Raw genomic sequence first — 24,745 nt, forward strand, 5'->3', positions numbered from 1 at the left:
AAAGAAGAGAAAAAATTTGTATTTTTGATGGTATTCAAACAGGCAGCATTTCACCACCTCCCTCTTATTCTACAAGAAAACATCATGAAATAACACTCCACATGCTACTTTATCATTCTACAGAAAACACAAAACCTCTTTGGGGTTGTATTTATTTACTACACATAGAAGTTACACTGTTAGCCTTAGGTGGTCATTTCTGATCTGCCCCCGTGAACAGTCAGAACACAGAACACAACAGAATTAATACTGCTGGTATGTGCTCAGGAACCAAATGGTAGGAAAACCAAACTTCACCATCCTGGCAATTTTCCAGAAGACTGATACACTGACCCAACCGAATCCACTCAGGTGAAGTCAGCAGGACCAAACTGTGAATGCAAACAGAATGCAATAGGTTGTGACAGTGCCATTCCCAGTGCAATTCCATAACCATGGACTTTGATCTAAAGTTAACTGAAATGAGTTATATTTTATTTGGCCTAGTGACTATGGGCCAAAGTCTTTGTTTTAATTTTCAACCTTCTGAACAGTATCACCTAGCTTCTCACTGCGATCGGTGATGTCATTACCTAATACGCTCTTTAAATATGATCTTCATTGCTTTAGAAATAGCAGCAAATTCATCTCTGCTTCCCAATAACACTACTGCGCAACTCAAAAACGAGTGTGTGGTTCCTTAACGAGACAGCCACAGACCCTGCACATCACTGAAACTCACTGCGTGTGTGTGTCTTTGCCCGCTGTTCCAACTTCCGTTCCAAGGCAGAAACCGTTCTCACGATGATGGCCATCCGCTTCTCCCTAATTAACCTATGCCTGTGTTCCATTTGCACACACTCCACTAACTGAGACGAGTTATACAGTCAACATGTGAAGAAATTCTAAAATTCAGGCCAAAACATCTGTATTTCTCTGTTAGCACATCTCCACTAGGACCAGACAATCATGGCTGCACCACTTGCCAAAGTTTCCAAGACTTTAATGCGGCAACAGCCCTCAATACTATCAACTATATCTGAACTTCAAAGCTTGATCTTCATAGATAACTCTGGGATTTCCAGGTGTCTGATTTAAACCTAACATATAACTTCAATCTAGGAATTTTTACTGGCTCATTTCTACTAAAGACTGCCCGAAATATGTTGCTTATTTATTAATCATTAGGAGAAAAGTATATATAAATGTTTATAGTTAAATGAAGAGATCTGAAAAGATTATTCTTCAGAATATAATAAATGAATCCAGTTGTAAATACTGTATGGTATTACTTGAATGCATCCTAATTAAATTAATTAATGCATGCCCATGACACAACACAATGCATAAACATTCCGTCCCTTCCACTTAATCAGTAGAAGTCTACAGTTTCACAAATGCAGCTCCTACTGCAAAGTTTACAAATACTGAAGCCAAAGGTTACACAGTTTAACGTTACAATCCTACGGATATTTCCATTGATTTATATATTTCATCTTAAAGTTTACCTTTTTAACAAATCTCAAAGATACTCGTAACACTGTATCGATGTCAACTGAATTTATTCCTATAACAATAAAATATTAGAGTCTCAGTTTAACTTAAGCTTTTTAAAATAAGATCACAAATTCACATATCCTCACATAAAGTAAGAATTGTTTTCCGTGACTAATAATGTGTCAAGACACAGTAGTTTTTCCCTGGCTTAAAGGAGGAAGATAATGTTACAAAGATATGTGTTGACAACTGTTATTTTCACTTCCATGCAGCATAACTATCCTTTTGGGAAAGTTCTACCAAACTCACATATTTAACTCTGTCTGAGATGATGAAAAACAACAAATTATGCTAACATCGTTGCAATGCTACAATATATAAAAACCCAGAGCTTCAGATTGTATTTTGCAAAAGCATAAAATTTCAAAGGGCAGCTCCAACATGTCTTTTAAAAGGTGGTGACAAGGGGACATATTTTGTTTGTGTCAACCTCAATAGTTCTTATAAGGCTTAACTTATAAAAAAGAAAAACACGCTGAGAGATTCTACAAGTTTGAAAACATAAGATCAACTTGGATAAAAAATGATGATTTGTCTCCACATCTACACCTAAACAGTTTACCACACTTGGTGTCACAGCTCCATTTCCTTGAATATCTAACAGATTTAAGAACCAAAATATCATCACATATGCACCAAACAACAATGCAACACTGGAATCTCCAAGTCATCCATTCATCCATTCACAGTAACTTTGCAAACATTCATGAAAATGCCAGGAGGTATAAAATAAAATTAAATTAAAACCTACCATGCAGTGTGATTAAGAATGGGAAAATAAAGAATCTCACATTGGAAACGTAAGGGCTCAAGAGCAAATTAAAATTTGAATCAAACATTATTTGTTTAAATTTTGAGCCTTTTTTCTCCCTCCATGCCTAGACTTCCACATCTCCAGTGACTGCAATAATGTGAATTACTTCAAAGAATTAACCATTTGTACTCTTAACTATGGTTCTGCTTTTTTAATGTATTGAATATAGATATAAATTTTAAGGCTATCTCCTATACAGAGCTACCACAAAGTAATAATGGAAAAGACAGTAAAATATGAGGTCAAATGATGAACAGAAATCTCTAACTAATGATTTATATGAACCACATACATTAATTCCACACCACTTTCTTTCTTCCTTCTTCCCTCCCTCCCTTCTTTCCTTCCTTCCTTCCTTCCTTCCTTCCTTCCTTCCTCCTTCTTTTCATCTTTCTTCCTTTTCTCTTTTTTTTAAGTTTTAGACATAGGTAAATGAATGCATTTTCAGTGCTATGAATTTAAACCACACAGAAGGGTTTTATTGGAAGTCCAAATAAATTTCCCCTCCCTCCACTGCCAAACCAGAACCCTCTCATCCCAAGGGTAACAACCATTATTAGTACGATGTGTTTAGTCCTTTCTCTATTCACTCACACACTATACACTATATACATGTACAGTTTATCATCTTATAGAAGTAATGATAACATACTAATAAGCATGTCATTCTGAGGCTCGATTTCTACAGTATGTGTTAGTGACCTTTTTTTGTCAGTAGAAGTAGATCAACATACTTTTTAACGACCATGTATTATTCCACTGTGTGTCCATTTCTTTACTTCTGGTCACCTAAGTTAATGTCAATTTTTATTATTTTATGCAATGTGCAATTGCATGTGCCAAATTACACTTACATTTGAGTGGTTTTAATAATATAAATACTTAGAACATATAGTATATGTATATATTAACTTTGAACTAGAACATTTTCCCAAATTAATGTTGATGAAAATGTATGTCTACCAACAACAAATGACATGTTTTTTTGATACTGGTTGAATCTATGTTAGATCTTAAAAAGATACTACCCCTCAATCTAGATTGTAAATTTCTATTGTGGGAATAGACAAAAGATGTATCTTTTTTCCTACAAATAGAACTAAAGCATGTCTTTGTATTTGGCAAAATATTTTGAATTGTTAGCCCTTACATGGCAGCTAATCAATGGAAACATTTGTAAAGTCAGTTCTCCACCTTCTGTTATTTCAATATAAATCATTTCCTTGCTAAAACAACTATGATATTTATATTTTGTAATCATCTGCCAAAGAACGGGGTCTTTGAAAGTTTGAATAAATGTTTGAGGTGACAGAGTATCAAAACAAACAATATGTAACTTACAGTTCTTATTAATAAAAACAAAACGTAGTTAACAGTGTCCATGGGTCATGTTCTATTTGGAAAATCTCTTACAGCACAGTATCATATGATTAAGGGAATTTTTTAAGACATTATTTCTACTAATGTCAGAAAATATCCTGCTCCACTCCCCCCCTTTTCAGACACTAATTGACTAAAGGAAATGGTTTCTGACAACTGCTATAAATAATGCAAGGTGCTATCAAACTAGCTAAAGCACAATAAAACGGGTGCACTCGAGGAGGCCCAAACCCATTTCCCAGGTGGCGACTTCCCCTGGGGCAAAGGCTCCCTGGGCAGCACTTCCGACCCTGAAGTGGCGTGTCCTTCCAATTAAAATAACCAAGCCAGGTTATTTCTGGTATGATTTTTGCCAATGGATACATGCCCCATTATCCCCTCACTTTGCCCTCTTCAATCAGTTCTTCTTCAATTATTAAAACAGTTCACAGAGTAAGGAAGTACTTGCAACTGGATTTTCAAAGGACTTAAGATGCTGGGTTGGCAAAATGTGGGCATTTCCAATGGTTATATTATCTGTCGATGTGATTTCAGCATGTTGTCAGAGTATAAATAAAATCACACTTCTCAGCAGATGAAATCAAAGAATTTATTCTTAGGATTTTGTACTTTGCAAAGAGAGTAAACACAGTGAACATACAATGAACAAACTGACATAGCAGCTTAAGGTTTAATTCCTTTGCATTTAGCAAAACAACACCCCTTTCTTAATTATTTTAATTGTGCATTCGGTTCTGTGCATTCTGGGAAAGCTGCAACACATAAAGAAATCCAAAGAGCCAGACTAATGAAGTGGTGATTAAAGTTCTATGTGTTTCCACCAGCACTAAGAATCCTCCTAGTTTATCTGCAGGAATACACTAGATAAATTCAAAGAGTGATCACAAAGCAGTCTTAAAACTTTTTTCTATACTCCTATCATTTAAATGTCAAATGCACCATTATATATACACCCATACATAAAATAAGTACTCTAGAGACAGTGATATTTAGTCTCTTTTTGTTGTATTTATTATAATCTGGAATATTAAAATTATTTTGCAGAAAGATGATAAAATGAGCACCTATACAATCACTACAATATGATTAAATTCATGGTTAACAGAATAGACATAATATGAAATAAGCATTAATATGTATGTAGATGTTCAGATATGTATGTATGTGTGCACATGCATTCTCAAAAGAATAAGGAAAAACTTTAACATAGGAATTAGTCAAATCATGTTCATATATAACTAAAACCCAGCTCTTTATTTAAATTCAAGTAAAATCTTTGTGTTAAACTTACTGGGAGAGGAAGACAATGCTTTACTCTTCTTACAATTAGAACCACTTTATTTTAGATAAAACAACAAACTATATGCTCTTTCGTTAAGTAATAACCCTTGAAGAGATTAACTTTTAAGAAGTTGGCTTGTGCTCCATTTCTTTTCTATTTATGTATGAAATCTTCAAGGTGTTCCTCTGATTCTTTGACAGAAAGTTTCTCCTGGAGGAGCCAAGTAGAAAAATTTATCTTTCCCCCAGAACTCATGTATTCTATTACTGTTCAACACTAGCAAATAGTATTTTACATTTGGGTATACAGTTTCCGTCATCTGAGTTTTGCCATTTGTTATCCCGACTCTAAGAGGCCTCTCAGCTGGTTAAATGGAAGAATGAGGATCCCAAATCCGGTCTTCTGATTCAAATTTGAAATTTAATTCACAACACATGCTGCCAATTTGATGCCAAATTTCACGGCAATGACAATGACTATAAACATATAGAAGCCCAAAACCAGAGAGTTTGGGGTGGAGTGGGACACGATGAAGCCACCAGCTCTGCACCACTGTGCTGGGCTCTGAGACGTAAGTGAAAGAGAAAGCCTTGCGTACGGATTCCTATGGAGAGGGGACGGTCCCTCTATGGAGCGAAGAGATCAGTGCTGCCGTCCTTGCGCATCTGTCTGTGGTGTATGCACTGGAGCCTAATAATGTATGCTTAGAGATGTGAAAATTATACACTGTGTCTATCAGTTTATTCTTAGTTAAGATCGTTAATCAGTTTAATCTAGTAATTAATACAACACAAGGCTCTACTTAGTAAGTGATTTAAAGGTTAATTGTTGGGGAAGAGGTCTTAGAGCATTTTTTTTTGTTTGTCTCCTTTTTGGGCAAGAAGAGCCTACATTTTCTTCAGAGCTTTTATTAGAAGAGTTCAAATTCTATCAGCAGAAACCTTCCACATTGGTGACATGGAATTCTGCTCTAAAAGTATAAAACAGTATGTCTTAAGCAAGGATGCGTATAGTAAGGTTGACCTGTATCAGCCACTAAAACAGTATTTGAAAGGCAGAGGAGATGGAATTGGTCTCTGAAACCCTTGCAAGCCGTGGACAGTCAGATTTTTTTTTAACAGCTGTTAAAACCGTTAAAAAAAGTATATCGGGGAGAAAGCGCTGCGGATTTGAAATGGCATAAATGATATTTTTCTTTTACATGTATCAAACCTGTTCTCTTTCCTATTAGTTACCTCATGATATAGAGAAATGGCAAATATTAAGCTCCTTTCTAATATGAATGCCCAAAGTCAAAACAATAAGAAGAAAATTGCAATTCCAGTTCCACTGCCCCAAAAGATCTCCTTTGAAGAGAAAATATGTTGCTCTTCTAATTGTGCTGCTTGTTTTTGTTGCTATTTTTCTTCCCTACTATCCTAGAAAAGGAAATGGTTTTTCTTAAATCTAAGTACATCCAACACAGTCAATAACCTTACTAAGGTTCAATGAATAAACATAATCATTGAAAATAAGCAATACATAAATAAAATACGCACTGATTGCATTAATGGTTTATTGATGACCCTCTTTTGTAGCCTAGACAGATGGGGGAAATATGGATTCAACTTTGAAGAATTTCCTGTTTAATCAGGGATATGAAACCAACCCACCAATAACAGTGCATAAAACAGGGAGAAGTACACAGCACAGATAATAATGAAGCTTGGCGAGTTAAAGAAACCAGGGGCAGTTTCATGATAGAAAAGACATCCAAGGTAGGTATGGAAAGGTGAGTCAGTTTCATTAAGTTACAGACAAGCAGGGATGGCAACCCAGGCTGCAGGAGTAGAGAGAGCAAAGGCAGGATACAGAAAAGCAGAGAATGTGAAGGCTGGGGACCTGACCTGTTCAGCGGCTACATGTGCAATGGGATGGCAGGAGATAAAGCTGGAACTTGGGGCTACACCCATGTCAGTGAAAATCCTGCCTTGGCTTCTTAATTAATTAGAGTTCATCCATTTCAAGATTTCACCCAAGGGCAGAGTCAGAATGTTTAACTAAATATAAGGGCTAACAGTAAGACTGTATATTGGATACGAAGAAATCTTATTAAATAAACTAGAGATTTTTCTCCTTCCTAAAGTTTTTGCTTTGGTTGCCAGAAAGCTGAGAGATAAATTTAGCGCTCAATTTCATCTCAAGTACTTGTTTCATCTCTCTTCCTCTTAATTGATTTGTTATGTCTCTTTTTTATAATCTTATTTTATATGCACTTTACTGTTGAAAGCCAACTCCTATCCTTTTTGGATGTAGCACACATCGCATGTAAATAAAATTAAAGCACATTTGCCCTGGTACCAGGTAAACTTAGATACAATGCTGAGTTTCAGAAGAGAAACTTCTGAATTCACCCATCAAGTAAAGCTCATTCCTCTATAATATAATTTTTATGAAAGATGACCACACAGAACAGGGATACCAAGTTAGAGCAGTTAACAATTGCTCTAAAATCTACAACTGTTGACTTTAGCAACACATCTTCTTGGTCAGCTGTCCAGCTTAACCCTCCCTGTGAATCAGTGTTGTGACTATCATGCCAAAATGACCTTCTGAAATTTACCAGGCTCCCAAAGCTGCGGATATTTTCCGCAGTACCAGCCCTGGCTGTCACAGCTTTCTGCTTGATACTTACTGGCAAAACTGGAGCCTCCTGTACTAGCCTGACCTTTGAAACTCACAATATTGTGCTGCCAATCAAAACTGAGTTTTCTCTTTCTGCATTCCTTTGTGATACTATTTCTCTTGCTTAATTGTAAAGCAGTAAGTGTAGGCACAAAATGGTACTTTTCTTTACATGAAGATGCTCTGCTTATACCCAGTAAACCTAACATTGGTAGAGACTTTAAAATAAATATTTACTGACATCTATACATAATATTTTTAATTACTGAAAAGATTATTTAAATTTTGTGGCAACAAAAACTATAATAATAGCATTATTTCTGCAATGGCCAATATGAAATCTGAGAGATGTTTACCTTTTATAATTGCACTTTTATAATTGCATCTGTTTATGTTAACTATTATGTATTCAATGCCTAGCATAGTGTCTGGAATATAAAAGAACCCAAATTAATATTTAAGCGAATGTTGCAGAATCTGTGTGCTTAATTATACTTCATTTATCATACAACTATTGAACTGAAACACAGGTGCTTAATTTTCTTCTCTGAAAATAAGTATATTGGCATGGAATATTTCTCTTAAGAATATGCAGGAGAATTACTGGTACATGATCTTGTATGTTTCTACTTAGCAGTTATGGCATACTATATTTTTCTTTTATTTTTAATCCTCACCCAAGCATATATATTTACTGTGTTTAGAGAGGGAGGAAGGGGAAGAAAGAGTGAAACACTGTTGTGAGAAACACTGATCCATTGCCTCCCATATACAACTGACTAGCGATCGAACCCACAACCTAGGTATGTGCCCTGACTGGGGATCGAACCTGCAACCTTTTGGCGCATGAGGCAACACTGCAGCCAAGCGAGCCATTCTGCCAAGTCATATACTATATTTTCACAGGTCCTACTTGTAATCAGTTCAGAAAACCACAAAACAATATTAAGGATGATATTTCAAGGCAAATTTAGGGACTCACAATAGTTAGTGAACGTACCCCTGAGCTTCATACACTTATTCTGTTCCATTTTTAGCTATACCTTAGGCACTAGTTCATAATCCTTCATGGAATATGTATGTATAATGGATATAAAACACACACATGCACAGATATGCTCTAATGACCCTGCTAGGGTTTGGGGGGAAAGTGAGGAAAGGTAATCAGAAATCTCCAAGCAAATGTCCACTCTCAATGACATGATTGGTTATTTTAATGCTGGCAACAACTTTCTATCTTTCAGTGATGACAGAAACAAACTGAATTATCCTAATGCCTTCACTAATGTACAATAGTTGAACAAATTACAGGAGCATTCGCGAATGTCCGGCTTAAAGCCATCCAGGGGAACAACTGGCAGAACGCTATGTCATTCACAAGTGACATCAGAGACTTCACAGGTGGTAATGATTTTGAGTCTAAAAGTAGATTTTGCTGACCTTGGCGAGTGCTGGGGCAGAGGGTATTAAGTGCGCAAACCACAGAGGCAGATTAGGCCATTTGATACGGCCTCGCTCTCCAAGCCAGTGGAACTTCAAAGCCAGCTCCATCCTCTCCGCTTTCCTATGACCACAATGCTTCAAAACCTGTCTTCCACATCTTACCTCCTTCGGTTAGTCTTTCTAGAACTAACCTGGATTACACCTCAAATCTATATCGCGCTGAGTATTTGTGTACTTAATTCGTACCATACTGATGGCAACAGACAAACAGACAGCAAAACTGCTGGGTTGTGAGCTCAGCACACACAGTGCCTTGCTACAATGACCTTTGAGCAAAGAACCTGACCTTAACCTTACCAAGCCTCCCTTTTCTCACCTGTGAACTAGAGCGGGACAGCAATACATAAATCTACAGTGCTATGTAATAGTTATACACAATCACATAAATAAAAAATAAGTCCTACCACGTATGTACGTAGTTATTTTTATAATTATTATGACTGCTCATGGTCTGGTCTTTTGGTGGTTCTTATTTTAGTTTCATTATTTTACCATGAATGCACCCTTTTTCTTTAGGCCATTAAGTTCAGAAAAGCAGAACTCTAACCTTAATTTCTCTTGAAAAATTTCAGCCAAAGTATAACCATGAAGCTTTTACTGCAGTGGGCTTTACATACATGTTTATGAGTAAAAATGAAGAATGGTAAGTGGTAAAATAAAAATTCTGTGTTTTCTAACCTAGATTGCAGATTCAATCCGAGAAACAAGGAATGGACACTTCGCAGCCTACGAGGGGCTCAGAGAACCCGCTCAGCTGCACTGTCACCACTCGGAAGTCTGGAAGCCAGCCTACTTTATGTTCTGCGGGCAAAGAAAAGCCGGAGGAAAAAGAGCATCGTGTGCATATCTAAATCCCTTTGTCATTAAAGTTGAATACTGCTCATCAGCTCACCTCGCCCTCCCTTATGGACTTTGCTGTTATCATAAAAGACGCAGGCCCTGAAACCTGACGGTCAGTAGTGTTTTCGTCTCCTAATCGGCTGTTGGCATGAAGAAGCTTCAGATGAGTGTGCTCCACCTTTCACACAAAGTGTCAACGGCAGAAATAAATTCATCTCTTCTGTCTAGTCTAGGATGACACTATATTTGGATCGTGCTTATTTGTCAAAAACTTGAACAGAAAAATAAATGCCTTACATATTGAATTTTATTTTATTTTATTTTATTTTTTAAATTTTTTTTACTGATTCTGCTGTTACAGTTGTCCTATTCCCCCTTTCATTCCCCTCCACCCTACCCCCCCATCCCCACCATTTTAATAAATTATGAGTTGGTGTTGTCTGCTCCCGAATCCACAAAGCATATAAAGAGTTCGTGTGTCTGCTGGACGGTTTTAGGAAAATTCCACACTCTGCCCACAAGCGGCCTATTCTTGGCTCCTAGGAGTCCACTTTGCTTGGCCTGTACATTACTGGTGAATATTTTGATCACTGTCCCGGAAGCTACTCTGAGCACAGGGCACATCCTAGTCACCTCTGTATCCTCTGAAGGACATGGTATCATAGGTGGCACATGGGAACAGCACTCAGTAAATATTTGCTAAAGAAGAATGCTCTCTTTCGAGGGCAAAAGCAACACATGGCGTAAGATTCTTCCATTGTCCTCCTGAGACAACATGTAATTTTGCTTGGTATGTGTTCCAAACAACTCTATGAACTGGGGGATTTGTGAGCAAAACAGCATGTCTCCAACAAAACAAGTCTTCAAGGAAGAGATGGTCTTTTTAAGTCATAAGCTGCTCCACACTGTGGCAGAGAGCACAGACCATTGTGTGAAATGAAGCAACAGAAAAGCCCAAACCCACCACGTGAGGCTGACAAATGAGTTCAGCATGTGCTCTGGAGTTGCCTGTATCATTTCCTGGTGAAAACTTTAGGGCATTATGTTACTGGTGTGAAAGCACATTATCTTCTGGAACTGTGCAAAGCTTCCTCTGAAAAGGGTCACAAATGGCCAAATGCAACAGTACAGTACCGCCAGCCCTTATCGTATCTGCATAACCAAAGAAATAATTGTGAGCATTTGTCAAATTACATGCCATTTGTAATCCAATGTAAGAGCAGAAAAGACAAAATTTTATTCAGCAGCCTATGAAATTAAATGCATACCTTCTTGACTTATGTCAGTTGTTGTACGGATGAAGTTTTAAAATTACTGTATTGTAATACACCATAGTCACTCCTAACAGATACATAAAAAGGAAATAAAAATGCTGGTTTTCAAGTGAGAAATGACCTGTCTGCAATTCAGTTTGACTATACCCCCTTAACTCTAACAGGCACTCAAAATATGATAATGAAGTATTCAGCAGAATACAAAGGATGAAGTGACTTGCCTATATCACCTTTTTAAAAGACTTTATTTATTTTTAGAGAGAGGGGAAGGAAAGGAGAAAGAGAGGGAGAGAAACATTAATGTGTGGTTGCCTCTCATGTGCCCCCTACTGGGGACCTGGCCTGCAACCCAGGCATGTGCCCTGACTGGGAATCAAACCCACAACCCTTTGGTTCACAGGTGTGCACTCAATCCACTGAGCTACACTAGCCAGGGCACCTTATTGTTAACACAGTAAAAGAACTTAGTAAGTGAAAATACCTAAGCATCTAAACTTTATAATCCATTACTGAGAAAAAGACAAAACTTCTTCCTATATTAATTGTTCCCCAAACAGTATTTACTTTAAAAACCCAATCCTCAAAACAGTATTTCTCTGAAAAAGTAATTTCCCAAGTGTAATTTTCAGTGTATGTAGTCCCCGAGAGAACATTATGCAGAATCCTATTAGTATATATTTTACTAATAATCTCAATTATTGTTCTGGACATTTCAGATTATTGTTTGGGAAGGTAATAGAATCCTTTGGAGAGACTCTACCCCTGGGTCAAAGACTTGCTTATAATCCCTGTTGTTCATTTTTGCTCTGCCCACCAAAACTCTTAGGTCCTCTGGAAGGAGTGTTTAGGACCAAATACCTTATGTGAGCACCACAAAGTGGATAATGCAGCTTTCCCCGAAAAGTTTGAACAATGACATTCAAAAGAATGGCTGAAAATAACTTGAAGCAAATTTGTCAAGTTAAAATTTGCCGGATGAACAGAGAACGCAGAGAAGAATTTCTGATTATAATGCTATTTAATCTTAGTTACTTAAAAGCAACATTTTCTACATATTATCTAATATAACAAAACAAATTTTTACCACATCTTTATAGTACAAGGCAAAATCCAGAGAAGGAGAGGAAAATGTCTAATAACAGAAAAAGACATGCACTAAATGTGACTTTCACATAATACTAAAGGCATAATAATAAAAGGTAACATAAACACTTAATATCACTTTCTCTGGCTCTATGAAACATATCATATTTAAACATATAAATAGTGCAATTTTAAATTATTTTTATAGGTATAGGCCATTTAAATTAACAATGAGTGGTAAACAGTTATAAATCTTTTTTTGCATACTGTCTTGATTTCATGGGAATTACTCTAAGATATGAAATAACCTATCATTGCTCGGATATTTTCTGCTTAAACACTGTTAAATCATTTACATGTAAAAGCATGTACAGACGTTAAGTAAAAATGCCTACGAATACTTCTACTGCTCATTCCATTCTACTTGAAATATAACTCACTATCTTCACGACTCCAGGTAACTGTTAACCCAGCGTAGCTGCTTATTTATTCCTGTATGTAAATCATACTGGGATAAGAGTATGATCACACTGTTTATAAGAGTATCTGATTATTAAGGATTCTTATTTCCAGGAAAAAGGACATCATGGTTACACTGATACCTCCCCTAAAATAGCAAGGTCTGAGAACGGTAAATGTCAGCCACGTGGAGCACATTGCAAACCTGATTTATCATGTGTCTGTCTGCCCCTGGGCCATCACTGAGGCTAGCCAGCGTCCATGGATGTTGTGCATGAACTTCAGGAAGAGGCCAGAACTGCCTGGCCAGCAATGAGGCATTTCCTAGCTAATGACAATATACCTCTCGCGATGAAATTATGCTTACTTTAGAATTAATTACCTCCCTGGGATAAAGAATTTGGCAACCATTCTATACTTCATCTGACCCTATGCCTTCAAGGAGCTTGACGCAAAATGAAATGTTTTAAGAATTTAATGTGGACCTTCTACTTAAGGTATAGTCCTTGAGAAAAACATAATTTTAAGTGTTTTTCTCTTGCTGATATTTTAAAATATACTTTATACTATACAGTCTCACAAATAGCAACGCAATAAACAGGGATAATGTTAAAGTTTTTAAGAAATTTTTAGTGAAAAGTTTTTAAAAATCTTACTATATTTTAAAAAGAAGTGTTAACACTTCCATCGCTTTCAATGTCTGCATCTAACCAGTTGCGACATCCTATGCAACCTAAGCCTGTGACTCTCCCCCAGTGCTCATGTCCTCTCCTTCCTTCCCATCATTATCCTCGTGCAGTCTTTCCCCCCCTGTACTGCACCCCACATACACCCTATTCTTCCTCCACAAAACGCCACTGCAACACAACTCCCGTAAGGCTGCTTGCCTAACCAAGTGTCTTCTTATCTTCCCCACAAGGCACCTGACTGACTACTGGCTCCACGGTGCCCTCCAAGTCTAGTCGCCCATCTCCCTTCCCCACCTGATTCCTCATTTCTTCCTACCTATTCATCCCCCACCCCATCCCTCCGCCTTTTCTCTCCATCCTCTCACTTTCTACCCATTCTTCTAGAGTCTCTGCAAATGCGATAGAAAACACGACTGGAGTATTCCAAAATGCCGATGCTCTCAATCTCCTGTCAGCACCCACGACAAGTATTTTTTAATCTGTTTTTATCCTTTTCACACAACCCTGGGTTCTAGAGCTGGACTACCTTGGCTCCATGCTGCTCAGTACTGCTTCTAGTGAAGTAACTTTGGGCAATTAACCTGCCTGTGCCTGTTTTCTCATCTGGGAAACTGAGTACTAACAATACCCATGTCACAGGCTGTTCAGAGAAATATACATGAGTTCATTCATAAACCTTAACCTGGCACATAGAAAGTAGTCCAAAATGTTAGTAATCACTGGTATAGCTATCATCCTCCTCACTAATCATTACATAGCACTGGCAGCAAGACAAAATAAAATGGTTAAAAATAGGGACATTGAAATAAAGAAAAAATAAATAAGACATCTATTTTGTCACTATACAAGTGACAAAAAAGATCATAAAGCATTTTTGCAGCTGTAAAAAAGATTTGATGAGATATTTTGCAAAGAAATGTATAGGAAGTGGCAGCTTCTAATGTTAATTATTATTTACATATTTATAAATTCAGAGATGTAGAAATTAAGGAACAGAAAGAGTAAATGGTTTTTCGCAGGCTGCACATCTAAGCAGACTTGGCATGGTTATATACCCTGTGAGGTTTTCTGTGTCCCTCCCCCCACCAAAGTCTATTACTCCTTTCAAGATATAGACCAAAAGGCAATAAGCATACAAAGATATAACACAATTAAAAGGACAGTAACATTGCTATCACCTCCTACATTTATAAAGTGTTGCACTTTCAATAACTGTTATCCCATGTGGTCTGTTTTGGTTCTACCTGTACAGCAACAGACTGGAGTTGCAAAACAAAGTAGATACATACAGTGTTTACAGGAACTGATGTATCTTTTCATAGGCATTTTGAAACTAAACTTCAGTAAACAGAAATATCCACTGGGGGTTTGGGTTGGAGAACACAGAGTGTGGTCAGTTCAGACAACAGCTCAGAGCTTTTCCCACCACCTTTTGCTCCAGGGCAGGCCATGTCCTCCAGTTCATTCCATCACTTAACTTGACTCCCACCCCCATTGCCCCCTCAGACTATCCTTCTGCTAGGATGAGTTATATATCCACGTAGAGCGCCAAAAGATCACCATAAAGGCAATGCTCTCTTGTAATCAGATAACACAGAAACAAAATGTGAATGTAACATTACAATATAGAGAAAATTCAGTGTCAAATCAACTATAATTGTTTAAAACATGATTATCTCAAAGAGATGTACTAGAATCATTTAAAAAAACTAATAATAACATGTAGAAAACTGTAACTATGTATTTTTAAGTGTTTTTCCAAGGATATAAATGTAATGCTTACAGGAATGTATGTTATTGTATAATGTGAAAATCCTGCATACAAACCAATTACCCTACCTCAACTGTAAAGACACAGAAGAATATGCTTAGAGACCTACAGTGTCCTATGTCACCAGCTCTCCTGGAATCCTCTGCTTTGCAGGCACTAATAGTGGATGTGCTCCGTGACTCATCAGAAACTATATACAGGGTTCATGGGGACCGTGGCTGCCTCGTGCTCCAAACATGTGTTGACACTAATGACAGCTACGCCTCACAGAGTGGGAGACAGATTCAAGATGACAACCAGCCGAAAGGCAACTCTTCTGAGGTTCCCTATAAAATCTGCTCCTACCCTCCTCCCAGAAAAAAAAAAACCCACTATATCCCTTCTGTCTTAGATCTTTGGCATCCTTCAAGGAAATAAAAGTAAGCATACTTTATATAGATAGAAAAAACTGCATTTGTTTTGTTTTGTTTGTCAGCCTAACTCCCACTGCGCATGGCAAAAAGCACTTCAGTTACGAAAATATCCGAAAGGAATGTATCTAGGACCTATGCCATTGTGCTTTGGTTACCAGTCAGATGTTTTTTCAAGAAAGTGTTGAAGTTATAATGACAATGTCCCCACGTACAGGAATACTCCAAAGCCCATAACGTTAACACATAGATGTATTTTTACCTTTCCTATAACGTTAACACAGAGATGTATTTTTACCTTTCCTAACATTCAAAACAGCATCCTCTTCCCTACAGAGGAAAATATTTCATCGTTGTGAACTCATTAATCTTTGATTAACCTGTGGTCAGGAGTTTGTCTGGATTTATTTGGCATTTTTATTTTCTAAGGAAGGAAAGTTATAGCAAAGGAAAATACATATTAAGCATTTGAAGATAATTACTATTTACTGAAAGCTCTACTCTAAAATAAATTTTAGTGACTCGTTTATGTTTGCTAACTTTGGGACAATGATAACTACAGTGTCTCTAAAATGTTTCTAAGTAGCAATCATCCTCCGTCCTGGCCTTTGAGAGGTGTTAACGCTCACCCCCTAATTATAAGCCTTTTCTGTGTTATTACTACCTCACCACTCAATCTCTAAACTAAATAGTAGTTTTGAGGAAATAAAAATAGATGTAGGTGGCGTGCATTTCTCAAATTTTGGTTACAATAGATAAGAACTACAAGGAATTTCTACACAGACTTCTTTAGCTTAAAAAAATAAAAGTTTCTTTTATCGCATTTTGACCAGCAAACTCTTTAGGCTTTCTCCCAGAATAATTTTTTTCAGGCTTTAGACTCAAGTAGCACCATCCAACAGAAATGTAATACATGCTACATTTGTTATTTTAAACTTTTCTAATAGCCACATTTAAAAAGTGTTTTATAAAAAGCAGGTGAACTTATCTAATAATATATTCTACTGTAACAAATATATCCAAAACATTATCACAGCAGCATATTTATAATCAGCATAAAAATATTAAGCAGATGTTTTACATTCTTCCCTTTGTACAAAGTTTCCCAGATCCCGTATGTATGTTACACTTCAATCCAGACCAGCCAAATGTCAAGAGCTCAACAGCCACATGTGGTCAGTGGCTGCTGTAATGGACAGCACAGTCCAGATTTCCAATAATACAAAGCTTTTCAGCCTAACGGGCCTCACACTTTAAGATCTTCCTGTGCAACATCCTCTATGATGGGCATTGTTGTTAGGATTATATACTGAGCTAAACATTGAAATAAATGTATTTCACTTCCTCTTTCCACTCCTGGGACCCGAGTACCTAGTGCCCTGACATCTTTTTGTTAGAGTATAAGAAACTCCAAACCACCTATTCTTTTCAGCTTTTTCCAAGCAAGATCTAAGACGTACTCTAATCCGAGCATCTTCTAACAAAGCAGAAAACCAGGAGGTGCGGCGAGGCGATTCCCCCTCTCTTTCCATAAATAGATGTACCTAATACAGGCCTAATGTATAGCGACAGTGATAAACACAAGGGCATTTTTTTTTGCTTACAATGAAGACAAGAAATTTTATAAAATGAAGTAATACACCCTCCCTCAATGAGAAATACAATTTTACTCTTTGCCCTCACCCCCAACCTCCCCCCCCCACTCCTCCCAGGAGAAACCTTGGGATATTCTGTTCTTTTTCTGGAACAGAACCCAGTGTTTCATTTCATAGGAATTCTATGCCCAGAGGAAGAACAGAATGTTGGAATCAAAATTTAATGAATTCAACTTGGAGCCTAAGTTTGCCTCAAATGTGGAAACATAAACACACGCAATAATATCCCAAACCATAAAACACTTTGGATTCTCTGTTGGCATGGCTGCATAGAGGATCACACTTGATGTGTATCTGCACACAATTTGTTCTTAGTTACACGGGGAAAAAATGAAACTAAGCACATGTGAGGTTTTCTGAGTCTCTTCACAATAATGAGACCTGATTATTATGTCTGAGATGACACTGTGATTATAGACAGATGAATGGACGAACAGGTTTTCTGGTGCTGGCCCAACCTGTTCCCTAAAGCACAAAAGGCGACTTTTGTAGTCCTCAGTGAGGAACCCACTAAACAAATAAAACTTAAAACTGTGTCTACATCTCGTGAAAAGTTCTAACAACACAATAATCCAAAAAATCATTTCACTCCCATGCAAATACATAACAGAAAATCAGAACACTGTAGGTTTCCTATAAAAAACAGTCTGGGGCTTTCCTTGTCACCAACTTTAATAAAGCAAAGATACGATTGACAATAATGTGCTTTCTCCGGGTACAAAATACCTTTATTCAGTGTCTCTGGCCTACACCTCTACACCTAGCACAGAATTCTAAGTTCTAAGCTTTTTGAACGAAATATTCTCTGGATGAATTTTACGTTCGTTCTACTTTCATTTTAACTTGTCTCGGTCGATAATATTTTATCTCAACAAGACAAGGCAACACACCACTGCTCTCAAGAACGCACACGGAGACGACATGGAGCGTGGATCACTTATGCTAGTTTAGAATAGTTGTGCGCTGAACACCCCTGTGTATAAACAGACACGGTGCTCAAACCCAGGAGAGAGGAACACCGTGTCCACGGGTGTAGTATTTCAAAGCACTCTGCAAAAGGGCCTGCAAATCCAACGGCATTCATTAGGACTTCTCGCTCAGTGTAGTCATTTGTTTAAGAAATTCCTCAGTGCCAGTCGGAGTTTACCTCGCATTTGCCATCGCCTGCGCCCGTGCTAGTGGGCACAGAGAGTAAAGGCAGTGGCAATAGCCTTTCGGGCAGCTTCTGTCTCAACCCTAATCCTAGGGGAGCACACTCCACGGAATCGCACCACAGAAGCGCGGCAGCTGCACGTTCTCCCGGCCCGGGGAGACTTAAGAACACAATTACTGTTCTGGCAGCTCCCCTGCGGTTGTAAAGCGCTGTGTGAGGGGCAAGCTCCAGCTCCACCGTATACCTGCTCGTGTTACAGGCTCTGGAATCAAAGTATTCTCACATGACACATTACTACCAATAACAGATTCCGCCTCCTTTAAAAAAAAAAAAAGAAAGAAACGGGGTGGGGGGAGCGCTACATATTTGTCCGGCTTTTGTCTAAAAACCAGAACCCAAGTACTAACTACTTTTCATTCCTTCCAACCTTTCATGGAAGCAATTCAATCAACCGACTGCGGCTCCACCCAGAGAGCGTCTATACTTACTTTTCTTACAGCTTTGAGTGACGCACTACAAAACGACGGGGGGCGGGAGGTGGGGGGGAAGGAGCCCTCGCGAGCAGGGCGTCTTCCGCTCTGTAAACTTGGCAAAAAGGCAAACTGGACTGAAATACAGCACTCTCCATATAAGGAAGCTGAGCTAAACATGCCATGCGTAATTTATGGGTAGCAGACAGAGAATTAACCTTTTGCGTGCACATATTTGGCCCAGATGCACACCGGGCTGGATGGCAGCCCCGGAGCTGGAGATGGGAGATCCCTTGGGAGCAACAGGGGCTCCCATCGGACGGGCCCCCGTGTCCCCCCACGAAGGTCATTAAGTTGTAAGTACACTTGCACGCACCTGTTTATCCTCCCCACCCCTTCCTTTCTCTCTCTTTCTAGGCTGCCAAGTTGGAAGCTGGCTGCGCTCTGACAGTGTCCGCAGAGCCCGGGGACCGGCTGCCGGAGCGGGGCTGCAGCCGCAACCTCCCGCTCCCCCTGCGGCCCTGGACCGGGTGATCGCGGACCAGCCGCCGCGGGGAGCCGGCCCCGGCCGCCGCGAGCCGCAGCCCGGAGCCCCCGCCCGCCTCCCCAGCAGCCCCGAGCCGCCGCCGCGGCGTCCAGACAATGCCGCGCGGCCGAGCGGCGCGGGCGGAGCGCGACCGTGGAAACTTACCTCTCACATGTTTTTTCAGAGGCAGCCCGACCGCCGACCGGGTGCCCAAGGCATTGTGGGAGTCCTGATTCCGAGAGGCCCGCGATTTAAAATTGAACTTGTCAGCGCCCGGTCACGGGAGCATGGTGAGCGCCACAACTCATTCAGCTGCAGTGAAAAGACTGGTGCACGTCGCCCCGCGGCCTCTTATCGCCGAGGTCTGTTTCCGCTGCTGCTGCGCGGCCCCTCCCCCGCCGGCCCAGCCCCACCAGGAAGCCCGGGGCGGACGCGCCGGCTCCGGAGCGCGCGCGGCGCCGCGAAAACGCCCGCAAACTTTCCGCCGCCCGCCCGCTCCCCCCCGGCCGGCTCGGGAGCCCCTGCACCCAGCAGAGTCCTAGGGGGGGGGGGTGCCACTCGCGAGTGGGCGCGGAAAGCCAAAGGAAACCCGAGCCGGCGCCAGCGAGGTGCATCCCCGCAGCCAACCCGTGGTATCTTCCATCTTACACGTTCCACGTTGCCACCTCCCAGCCCGGGTGCCAACGGGACGCGCTCCCACGACTTTCGGCTCCCGCCGTCTGGCTGGGCGGTCGGAGGGGTTCGTTTGGTACACAGGCCCATGGATGAGCTTGGTGAGGAATCCTGCAAGGTTAGGCTTGAAGGTGAGGAGCCGATGAGGGCGAAACACTAGGATCTGGTGGGGCTGCCGCCCCAAAAATGCACCACACGGTTTTTGAGCTTGGATGGCTCACAGGCGGGAAAGAAACATCTGCAAGACCGACCCGCCAGTGTGTATCTTTCTCAAGGAACAGGGTGGGTGTCCACAGTTTTGGAATTCCTTAGTCAAAGGAATTGTCACGCAGGCACAAACACAGACCAGCTTCCCATCTAGTTTGTAAATATTTGAAATATAAAATCCCCTTCCTTGTCCACTCTGCGTTATTTGATTTATAGAAAACAGAGTCCCCCCCAACACACACATACACATTCTCTCTCTCTCTCAAAAATAAAATACTATTTTCTGAAATACTGGAATATTCCAAGGCAAATAAGTCATAATATTGTTGGAGCAAAAGAAACCACAGCCCCAAATAATAATTCACTGGGTGTTACAAGATATAACTTGGCTTCGCTTTGAATGGAAAGAATCCTGGACTAACGTGATATAATAAAGTTTTGGAGATTTGGGAGTAGAATTTTCTCTGGACTTAAGGAATGTCAACAATTTATTTATTCGATTATTTTAATTTAAAAAAATTTGTTTCATGTTTGGACACAATTTGGAACAAGATGCTAGATATGCTTCCCTGTTCTTCCTACAACTTTGTTGTGTTAAAAGGGTGGGGCCCGCTTCAGAAGGAGAGGAGAAAGCATCCTGAACTGTGTGCTCAAGCACAGAAATACTTCCAGAGGCGTTAGTAACACACTTGCATTCTTGACCCTTGGCTAGATCCACAAAACACCGAGGTAACATTGCATACTGCTCCATTTCAGAACAAATAAATTAATTAAGTGGTGCCACTTCTCAGTGTTAATTATTAAAAAACTATTCAAGTACACACCGTTGAAGCAAGTTAAAAGGATATGGATGGGCGTTCCCTACCTGTCAGTTAATAGCCATGAGGACCTCCTAATTCAGCACTTACTTCAACAGCTAGAATGCCTGCTGTGCCAGAAATGCAAGAGTGGGTAAGACAGAGTCCTTACTCTCCAGGAGAATAATACCCTACTAAGGAAGAGACAAGCCAAATAACTCTTCCTGACCAATAAATGCTAAGATGATGAAGGCAAGCCCAAAAGCACCCTGAGCAAGAGCAGAGTCAGGGGAGGCTTCCTGGAGGAGTTACTTTAACGGGTACCTTAAAAGGTGTACGGAAATTAGCAAAATGAAAAAGGAGTTGAGTCCTGGTCAAGCGGAGAAAAGAGCGTGGCAAATACAACAGACCTGCCAGTTTGTTAGAAGTGAGAGAAGGGTCAGAAGAGGAGAGGGGCAGATAAGCCAAAAGTAGGTCTGTATTTATCCAAGGAGTCTCAACTTGACTCTGAAAAGTGTGAAGAACTACAAGAGTTGACACAGCAAGGAGATATGTGGAATCTGGCCATGTCTTTCAGAAAGATCCTATGGCAACAGCTTGAAGGGGGACTAGAGTGTGGGGTGGCAGCTGAAGGAAGGAGTCTGGATGGGTGTGGACAGACTGGAACAGTGACTCATGCAGGGAATGAGGAAGGGAGGAGCCTTGGGAGACTTTCAAATCCCTGGCTTAGCCTGCTGAGTTGTTTGCTGCTGGCCTTTGAACTTCTTCCATTTGTTTCCCATGCTTCTTGACAGCAGACCCCGACTTCTAAGCTGAGCCCCCTCTGCATCTGCTGGCTGGTTGATGCCCCCACTGGTTTCCATGCTTCTCTCCTCCCAGCGTCCAATGAGCAGCCCAGGGCTAACCCATTTGTAGGGCATCATTTTCAGTGGTTCTCTGACCCTTGTTAAGTTCCAAGTGAGTGCTTTGGTGTTTATATTTGCTTATGGGTTAGAAAATTTGGTATTTGAAACAACGTGGAGAAAAGCAGGACTTTGAATCTGTGCATGGTGCAAGAGGGAAAATTATCCTTCCACTTCAGGCCTGGAGGAGGGGAGAAGTTCTGGGAACAAAAGAGAAATTGAAACTGAGACAAGTGTTCTGCTCCACGGAACAGAATGTGAAGAAATGCAAGAAATACCCTTGAAGGTCAGAAGCAAAATAAACATCCCAGTGAATAACAAAGAAGAGAAGAAGATTTTATTTTACATCTGGGGAAGGAAAAAGGGATGGCTAAGAGAACTCATGTAAAACAGTGGACAAACAAGGGCTCAAAGATGAGTTAAAGTAAATTGTGATAAAAAAAACTTCACTGTCACTAGTTTAGCTTAATTTATCATTTATAATATTATATCATGAATAATGACATTTTACATTTTGAAGCACTGTAGCAAACACAAGCTCATATGTTAAAAATATTAAATCATGTTGCCAGCTTTCAACTACCAGAGGAATTCTAACCACATTTCAAATTGTGGAGATTATTTAAAAATCATAATAGTAATAAAAAGTAAATAGTTCCTCATTTAGAATCCCCACTGATATTCTCTCAGTGCCAGGGGAGAATTATGGTTGATCTTACTTCCATAAAGTGTCATTATATCATTCACAGGATGATGGGTGAGTATATCCATAAATATAAAGATCATTCATGGGAAGAAAGGAAAATATTAGAAGACAATTTCAGATGACATAAAACTACATTGTCAAATAAAAGAGAACATGTTTACTGCAGGTTACTAAATACTTCAGGCCATTCAAGTCTTAATTATACCAATTAATCCCAATAGAAACACAGTTAAGAAATAGGGTTTTAAAAGATAATATCAACTCCCTGATTTACCAATGATGCAGATAAAGGGGATGGTAGCACTTACCTGTTTCACTCAAACGGGGGTTATTGCACATCCATGTAAGTGTGTGAGCAGAGGTATTCTGAATTGTATCTTTCTGGTCCCGCATGCCGCATTTCTAGCTCAGGGAGCGCTCACTGACTCCCAAGTATAATCTGTCTTTTCTGGCCTCTCCCCCCTCCCCCACCCACACACAAATCATATAAATGAAAATATACAGTGAAGGGACGCTTTTTAAAAATTAAAATGTGAAAGCATCACCAATCACTGATCTAGGGATTCTGCTTTTATTGTACTAGGCTTAAAATAACCCGTTGCAAAATAGTGTCAAAACTGAGACCCCAATTCAGGCCCCTTGCTTTTTAGTCCATGTTTAACCATAGATGGTTAGAAGGACAAGCTGCTAGAAGGCACGAAGAGTTGCAAACACTCTCGTGTGGGGAGCCCATTTTAAGGCGCTGCAGTAAATGTGTCTCGGTTAAATTCCACAGCCAGGAAGGAGGTACACTCCTTTGTAGCCGGATTCAAACTTGTTTGGGAATAAACATACTCCGTAAGATTACATGCACTTAGTCTACTTTCAAGGACCCTTGTATACTTCACACACCAAAGTAACTTTTAGAAATTATACCCAGTACTTAAATATATATAATATCCATTCTATTATATATTGTGTGAATATATTGTACAGACAGTCCCCGACTTATGGTGGTTCAGCTTCGGATTTTTTCACTTTACCATGGCTCAAAGGTCATATATGTTCAGTGGAAATCATACTTTGCATTTTGAGTTTGATCTTTTCTCTAGCAATAGGAAGTGTGATACTATTGTGATGCTGGAAGGTCATAGTGGGATGGTTTTGCCCAACTATAGGCTAAAGTAAAAGTTCTGAGCACGTTGAAGGTAAGTGAGGCTAAGCTGTGATGTTTGGGAGGTTAGGTGTATTAAGTGCATTTTGACTTAGAATATTTTCAACTTACTATGGGTTTATTGGGGTGTAACCCCATCCTAGATCAAGGAACATGTATATATGTACATACACACACATGCACACACACAACAGATTGTATATATATATATATAGTATAGTGTGTAATACAAAACATTATTTGTATAATATATAAATCACTTAATGTATAAGCACATAAATGTGAAAATATTATATAAAGATCAGTGTGTCTTAAAATGTTTATAAAGATTAAACCTGAGTTAAAACATTGATTTGATTATGCATTTATCAATTAACTGATTTTTTTTTTGCCAACAGTTGAATCTAAATCTTCAATGTAATCATTCTAGCATCTGAATAAGGAAAGGAAATGCATACATTTCAGAATTAACAATTTAGAACCATGGAATGTTAGCATGGAGTGGGACATTGGAGGCCATCTAGCCCTGTTCCCTTGACAGATAGGAGAGCCTTCACTGTGTAAGCACATTAATGTCTGCTGCCTCTCTTAGGCCATTTATTTTCCCTGTTTGTCTTAAAGACTCTTGGGCAATGAAAACCCTAATATAGGCACAATGGCCCCCTAACTTTAACAGGAAGAGGAACCACAGGGCAGATTTCTGTTTTAGTTTGTCCTCCATTTCCTCCTTCTTTCCTTTTTTCTTACTGTGTTCTTCCTGTGTTTCTATCCTCCCTTCCTTCCTTCCTTCCTTCCTTCC

At 39.5% G+C, this 24,745-nt stretch overlaps 1 protein-coding gene across 11 annotated transcripts in view; it reads right to left on the reverse strand.

Annotated features, from left to right (window-relative positions):
* The window catches only part of MBNL1 (muscleblind like splicing regulator 1), a 188,813-nt gene that overhangs the window by 145,536 nt on the left and 18,532 nt on the right, over positions 1-24,745 (reverse strand). For 6 of the 11 annotated variants that reach the window (XM_037141122.2, XM_037141121.2, XM_037141123.2 and 3 more), the window contains exon 1: positions 19,675-19,763. The exons of 2 other annotated variants lie outside the window; for them this stretch is intronic. The gene's annotated coding sequence lies outside the window, so the exon portion shown is untranslated. Of the gene's footprint in view, positions 1-19,001; positions 19,021-19,674; positions 19,767-24,745 lie in introns of those variants that run through there. 3 more of the 11 variants (XM_037141126.2, XM_037141124.2, XM_053657624.1) reach the window with 3 other exon arrangements.

This window comes from Artibeus jamaicensis, unplaced genomic scaffold, assembly GCF_021234435.1.
Source record: "Artibeus jamaicensis isolate MK-2021 breed Jamaican fruit bat unplaced genomic scaffold, CSHL_Jam_final scaffold_474, whole genome shotgun sequence".
NCBI classification, from domain to species: domain Eukaryota; kingdom Metazoa; phylum Chordata; class Mammalia; order Chiroptera; family Phyllostomidae; genus Artibeus; species Artibeus jamaicensis.